The sequence below is a fragment of the Triticum aestivum genome, chromosome 1B (assembly GCF_018294505.1).
Source record: "Triticum aestivum cultivar Chinese Spring chromosome 1B, IWGSC CS RefSeq v2.1, whole genome shotgun sequence".
NCBI lineage: Eukaryota > Viridiplantae > Streptophyta > Magnoliopsida > Poales > Poaceae > Triticum > Triticum aestivum.
Window position 1 is genome coordinate 494,854,180 of NC_057795.1, and position 8,535 is coordinate 494,862,714.

Here is an 8,535-nt window from a genome sequence, read left to right on the forward strand (position 1 = left end):
ATGCTAGTATGAGATATCCCTTCATTTATTTATATAATACTTCATGTGCTTCACTTAAATCTTTTAAGTATGATCTTATAGAATTGCTCTTTGTGCTTCACTTAAATCATCTGAGTATGGTTTTATAGAATGCTTCGTGTGCTTCACTTATATATTTTGACCTTGGAAATTGGTTAGTCTATATTAATTGTAGAATTATCCATGAACTTCACTTATATCTTTTGGAGTATAAATAATAGTAGCATCTAAAGTGGGTTTGGAAGAGTGTCAACTTTAGGAATTAGTGATCCCCCTATTCCGAATGAGAAGAATTTTGCTTATGTGGAGAGTAGAAAAATTTCTATGCTTGTAGATCATGAAAAGAATGCTTTATGTGATGGTTATATTGTTTAATTCATTCATGTTGCTACTGAAAATTATTATGAGGGAGGAATATATGCTTGTAGGAGTTGCGGTAATATCAAGTTTCCTCTCTATGTGCTTAAAGTTTTGAAGTTATACTTGTTTTGCCTTCCTATGCTAGTTGATTCTTGTTCCTATAAATTGTGTGTTCACAAAATCCCTAGGCATAGGAAGTGGGTTAGATTGAATTGTGCTAGTCATATTCTTCATGATGGTCTCTTTATGTTTCAATTCTTTTCTTTTATGCGAGCATCATTGAAATCATCATGCCTAGCTAAAAGGCATTAAAGAAAAGCGCTTGTTGAGAGACAACCCAATATTTACCCTTACTGTTTTTGTATGTTTACATGATTAATCTACTGTAGTAATCATGTTTTATAGCTTTTTGTTTCAATAAAGTGCCAAATAAGACCTTTGGGAAGACATGGGTGAAGTCTTTGCAATCTTGCTGTAAAAAACAGAAACTTTGCACTCACAAGAATAGATGCCATTTTTTACTGGAGAGTGATTTTAGGTTGATTATTTTTGCAGATGATGAATAGACACATTCATCACGTCCACCAATTTATTTCATAATTTTTGGAGTATCATAAGTATGGTTTCTGTTCAGATCATTACAGACTGTTCTGTTTCTAATAGATTCTGTTTTCATTGCATAGTTAGCTTGTTTTCTAGTTTCTATGACTTATATTTCTCAATATAAATTGTAGAAATGATATGATACAGTAGGCATTGTGTGAGAACAATTATGAAACTTGTCTTTGACAGTACCAAAGTGAATGGTTTACACTTTATCATACTAACCTATCTCATGAAGTTCCGTTAAGTTTTATGTGATTGAAGTTTTCAAGCTTTGGGTGAGATATCGATATGAGGAGAATAAGGAGTGGAAAGACCATAAGATTGGGGATGCCCAAGGCACCCTAAGGTAATATTCAAGGAAGACTCAAGCAGCTAAGGTTGGGGATGCCCCGGAAGGCATCCCCTCTTTCGTCTTCAAAACTATCGGTATACCTTACGCGAAGCTATATTTTTATTCGTCACATGATATGTGTGTTGCTTGGAGCGTTGATGTCTACTATGCAACCTTCTTCTTGTAGACGTTGTTGGGCCTCCAAGTGCAGAGGTTTGTAGGACAGTAGCAAATTTCCCTAAAGTGGATGATCTAAGATTTATCAATCCGTGGGAGGCGTAGGATGAAGATGGTCTCTCTCAAACAACCCTGATACCAAATAACAAAGAGTCTCTTGTGTCCCCAACACACCCAATACAATGGTAAATTGTATAGGTGCACTAGTTCGGCGAAGAGATGGTGATACAAGTGCAATATGGATGGTAGATAAAGGTATTTGTAATCTGAAATTATAAAAACAGCAAGGTAACTAATGATAAAATTGAGCGTAAACGGTATTGCAATGCTAGGAAACAAGGCTTAAGGTTCATACTTTCACGAGTGCAAGTTCTCTCAACAATAATAACATAACTAGATCATATAACTATCCCTCAACATGCAACAAAGAATCACTCCAAAGTCACTAATAGTGGAGAACAAACGAAGAGATTATGGTAGGGTACAAAACCACCTCAAAGTTGTCCTTTCTGATCTATCTATTCAAGAGTCCGTAGTAAAATAACACGAAGCTATTCTTTCCGTTCGATCTATCATAGAGTTCATACTAGAATAACACCTTAAGACACAAATCGACCAAAATCCTAATGTCACCTAGATACTCCAATGTTACCTCAAGTATCTGTGGGTATGATTATACGATATGCATCACACAATCTCAGATTCATCTATTCAACCAACACAAAGTACTTCAAAGAGTGCCCCAAATACTTCAAAGAGTGCCCCAAAGTTTCTACCGGGGAGTCAAGATGAAAACGTGTGTCGACCCCTATGCATAAGTTCACAAGGTCACAGAACCCGCAAGTTGATCACCAAAACATACATCAAGTAGATCACATGAATATCCCATTGTCACCACAGATAAGCACGGCAAGACATACATCAAGTGTTCTCAAATCCTTAAAGACTCAATCCGATAAGATAACTTCAAAGGGAAAACTCAATCCATTACAAGAGAGTAGAGGGGGAGAAACATCATAAGATCCAACTATAATAGCAAAGCTCGTGATACATCAAGATCGTGCCAAATCAAGAACACGAGAGAGAGAGAGAGAGAGATCAAACACATAGCTACTGGTACATACCCTCAGCCCCGAGGGTGAACTACTCCCTCCTCATCGTGGAGATCGTCGGGATGATGAAGATGGCCACTGGTGAGGGATCCCCCTCCGGTAGGGTGCCGGAATAGGGTCCCGATTGGTTTTTGGTGGCTATAGAGGCTTGCGGTGGCAGAACTCCCAACCTATTGTTGTCCTTGGTGTTTTAGGGTATATGCACATATATAGGCGAAAGAAGTCGGTCAGGGGAGCCACGAGGGGCCCACAAGGGTGGGGGCGCGCCCAGGGGGGTAGGGCGCGCCTCCCTGCCTCGTGGCTTCCTCGAAGCTTCCCTGACGTCTACTCCAAGTCCCCTGGATTGCTTCCATTCCAAAAATAACTCTCCCGAAGGTTTCATTCCGTTTGGAATCCGTTTGATAATACTTTTCTTCGAAACACTGAAATAGGAAAAACAACAATATGGGCTAGGCCTCCGGTTAATAGGTTAGTCCCAAAAATAATATAAAAGTGTATAATAAAGCCCATTAAACATCCAAAACAAGTAATATAATAGCATGAATGCTTCATAAATTATAGATACGTTGAAGACGTATCAGCGTCCCCAAGCTTAATTCCTACTCGTCCTCGAGTAGGTAAATGATAAAATAAAGAATTTATGAAGTGTGAATGCTAGCAGGTCCACAAGTTTGATCAATGATAATTTCAGTCACCTTTTATAGCATCATTATATGTCATAACAGTAGCTCATCTCATAAAACTTTTCATGATCAAGTAACAAGCTATTCACATGTTAAAGTATAGACCATAAACTTTCTTGAAAACTAGCAAACTACTTTCTCAGTCATCAAACAATTGCAATTCATCTTATTTTCGTGAAGGGTCTATGTCAGAGCTTTGATTTAGAAAACTCCACATACTCGACTATCATTTAATCCTTCACAATTGCTAACACTCATGTGATATATATGGGTTCAAAGTTTTAATTGAACACAGAGAAAGATAGGGGCTTATAGTTTCGCCTCCCAACCTTTTACCTCAAGGATAATGTCAACAATAATAATTTATGAACACCTACATCCAAGTGGATATATATATATCCGGATCACCCCAACACAAAGTGCTTGCCAAAGAAAAAGTGTAAAAAGGAATGGTCATGATCACCATGACTCTTGTACAAGGGTAGAAGATAATAGTAAAAGATAGGCCCTTCGCAGAGGGAAGCAGAGGTTGTCATGCACTTTTATGGTTGGATGCACAAAATCTTAATGCAAAAGAACGCCACTTTATATTGCCACTTGTGATATGGACCTTTATTATGCAGTCCGTCGCTTTTATTGCTTCCATAACAAGATTGTATAAAGCTTATTTTTTTCGCACTAATAGATCATACATATTTAGAAAGCAATTTTTATTGCATGCACCGATGACAACTTACTTGAAGGATCTTACTCAATCCTTAGGTAGGTATGGTGGACTCTCATGGCAAAACTGGTTTAAAGGATGTTTGGAAGCACAAGTAGTAGCTCTACTTAGTGCAAAGAATTTGGCTAGCATGAGGGAGAAAGGCAAGCTCAACATGTTGGATGATCCAAGACAATATAACTTTTCAGATATAGGAAAACATAACCCATTACGTTGTCTTCCTTGTCCAACATCAACCTTTTAGCATGCCATATTTTAATGAGTGCTCACAATTACAAAGATGTCCATGATAGTATATTTATATGTGAAATCTCTTCTCCTTCAATATTCTTTCATGAATTGTTCAAGTGACCAATACAATGTTTGCTAACCTTCAATAAATTTACAACCTCTACTTCTTATATGTGAAGTCATTACTCCCCATGGGATAAGCATATGAAACATATATAATTTCAGATTTATGACATTCAACTCATTCAACCATTTACTCATAGGATATAAGTGAAGCACACGAGTAAATGACAAACTACTCCAAAAAGATATAAGTGAAGATCAATGAGTAGTTAAATAATTATGTAGCTATGCGAGGACTCTCTCTCATTTAAGTATTTCAGATCTTGGTATTTTATTCAAACAACAAGCAAAACAAAACAAAATGACATTTCAAGGATAGCACTCATCATGTGAAGAAGCAAAAACTTAGGCTCAACCGATACTAACCGATAATTGTTGAAGAATAAAGGTGGGATGCCTACCGGGGCATCTCCAAGCTTAGGTGATTGATACTTCTTAGAGTGTTATCTTGGGGTGCCTTGGGCATCCCCAACCTTGAGCTTTTGTGTCTCCTTAATTCCTCTCATATCACGGTTTTCCTAAATCTCAAAAACTTCATCCACACAAAACTCAACAAGAACTCGTGAGATAAGTTAGTATAAAACAATGCAAAAACCTTATCATTTTCTACTGTAACAAATTACTAAGATTATTATTCAACATTTTATACTAAATTTCTCTTCATATTTAATACTCCTATCCTCAAGTAGAATCATTAAACAATCAAGCATATGCAAACAATGCAAACATAACAACAATCTGCCAAAACATTATAGTCTGTAAAGAATGCAAGATTCATCATACTTCCCTAACTCCCAAAATTATGAGAAAAATACTAAAATGTAGAAGATTTATCAGATCTCAATATGCAAAAAAATTCAATATTATATCATTATCTTACTTTTCTAGGGAATTTTTGCAACAGCGGTAAACTTTCTGTTTTGAAACAGCAACGTGTATACTTGCAAAATAAGCATGGTAAAGGCTATCCTTGACATTTTTATTGAAAATGTAGATGCAAAACATTATTCTAAATAACAGCAAACAAATACTAACAAAATAAAATTATGCTCCAAGCACAACACATAGCATGTTGTGAATAAAAATATAGCTCCAAGTAAAGTTACCAATGAACAAAGACGAAAGAGGGGATGCCTCCCGGGGCATCCCCAAGCTTAGGCTCTTGGTTGTCCTTGAATATTACCTTGGGGTGCCTTGGGAATACCCAAGCTTAGGCTCTTTCCAATCCTTATCCATAGTCAATCGCATCTTTACCCAAAACTTGAAAACTTCACAACACAAAACTCAACACAAAACTCGTAAGCTCCGTTAGTATAAGAAAATAAATCACCACGTAGGTACTGTTGTGAACTCATTATAAATTAATATTGGTGTAATATCTACTGTATTCCAACTTCTATATGGTTCATACCCTCCGATGCTACTCATAGATTCATCAAAATAAGCAAACAACACATAGAAAACAGCATCTGTGAAAAACAGAACAGTTTGTAGTAATCTGTATCAAACGTATACTTCTGGAACTCCAAAAATTCTGAAATAAATTGGTGGACATGAGTAATTTTTCTATTAATCATCTTCAAAAAGAATCAACTTAAAAGCACTATAAATAAAATTGGGTTGCCTCCCAACAAGCGCTATCGTTTAACACCCCTAGCTATGCATGATGATTTCAATGATGCTCACATAAAAGATAAGAATTGAAACATAAAGAGAGCATCATGAAGAATATGACTAACACATTTAAGCCTAACCCACTTCATATGCATAGGGATTTTGTGAGCAAACAACTTATGGGAACAATAATCAACTAGCATTGGAAGGTAAAACAAGCAATTCTTCAAGATTTTCAACACATAGAGAGGAAACTTGATATTATTGCAATATGTAGAAGCATATGTTCCTCCATCATAATAATTTTTAGTAGAATCATGAATGAATTCAACAATATAACCAGCACATAAAAGCATTCTTTTCATGATCTACTTGCATAGAAAATTTACTACTCTCCACATAAGCAAATTTCTTCTCATTCAGAATGGTGGGAGTATCATAAGACTCAAATACTATAAATTGTTTGCACATTAAAAGAGTAATGTTCAAAAAAAGGGTAATCATAATCATGACAAGTTTTATAAATATAATCATCACTACTTCTTATAGCATAAGTGTCATCACAATAATCATCACAAATAGGAGGATGCTATCATCATAGTAAATTTGCTCATCAAAACTTGGGAGGCTAAAAATATCATCTTCATTAAACATAGCATCCCCAAGCTTGGGACAAACATTAATTGCAGCAAATATATTCTCAAATATGTCATTCTCATCAAACATAGCATCCCCAAGCTTGGGCCTTTTCATATCATAAGCATAATCACTCTCATCATTAATAGTATGGATAGCACCAATAGTATAGCAATTATCATCATCACAATGAGTAGTAGGAGCAACATCATTTGAGAGGGATACCTTTATACCTTTGCTTCTCCGTCTTTTCTTTTTCTTCTTCACATCATGAGTGGGTTTATCCCTCTTTTTTGAGCTCCTTATTAATGAGATTGGTTGAATAGAAAGCTCCTCCTCGTTACCTGATTCATCATAAGAAATAATAGGAGGATATTGGGAAGTCTCTTCCCTTTCATTAGTATTCTCTTCATCTTCTATTTGCTTTCCTTTATTTATGTAATTGGCAATATAAGATTTTCAATGCAATTCACTGCACAATACATATAAATTTCCTCTAGATCAATATCAAGAAATTTCTTAAGGTTAAATTCTGTAATATGCTTAGTTGCACGTTTCATTTCTTCATAACCCAAAAGCAAACTAAGTTCATTATGATGTGCAAGGGAAATCAAGTCATTAAAAATTTTGGACACGATTCGATCATGAAACAATTTGCAACGGAGATTTAAATGACCATGTTCATTGCAAAGTTCACAAGTATGGTAAAGAATTTTTAAATTTTCAGCACTCACATCTAGCCTTTCTTGCAACCATTTAGTTTCTAAATACTTATGCCTCTTGCAAAATCTATCTTCCCTATTTGGTGTGTACTTGCAAACTCTATGCACTCCACAAAAATTGACATGCTTATAAGAGACATTTTCATCATGACTAGTGCAATCATCATTAGTACTATGGATATTCAAAGAGTTCACACTAACAACATTGCAATCATGCTCATCATTCAAAGATTTAGTGCCAAACATTTTATAGACTTGTTTTTCTAGCACTTGAGCATAATTTTTCTTTCCATCATTCTCACGAAAGATATTAAAAAGATGAAGCGTATGAGACAAACTCAATTCCATTTTTCGTAGTTTTCTTTTATAGATTAAACTAGTGATAAAACAAGAAACTAAAAGATTCAATTGCAAGATCTAAAGACATACATTCAAGCACTCACCTCCCCGGTAACGGCGCCAGAAAAAAGCTTGATGTCTACTATGCAACCTTCTTCTTGTAGACGTTGTTGGGCCTCCAAGTGCAGAGGTTTGTAGAACAGTAGAAAATTTCCCTCAAGTGGATGACCTAAGGTTTATCAATCCGTTGGAGGCATAGGATGAAGATGGTCTCTCTCAAACAACCCTGCAACCAAATAACAAAGAGTCTCTTGTGTTCCCAACACACCCAATACAATGGTAAATTGTATAGGTGCACTAGTTCAGCAAAGAGATGGTGATACAAGTGCAATATGGATGGTAGATAAAGGTATTTGTAATCTGAAATTATAAAGAAACAAGGTAACTAATGATAAAAGTGAGCGTAAATTGTATTGCAATGCTAGGGAGCAAGGCCTAAGGTTCATACTTTCACTAGTGCAAGTTCTCTCAACAATAATAACATAACTAGATCATATTGAAGGAAATATGCCCTAGAGGCAATAATAAAGTTATTATTTATTTCCTCATATCATGATAAATGTTTATTATTCATGCTAGAATTGTATTAACCGGAAACATGATACATGTGTGAATACATAGACAAACATATAGTCACTAGTATGCCTCTACTTGACTAGCTCATTAATCAAAGATGGTTATGTTTCCTAACCATAGACATGTGTTGTCATTTGATTAATGGGATCACATCATTAGAAGAATGATGTGATTGACATGACCCATTCCGTTAGCCTAGCACTTGATCGTTTAGTATACTGCT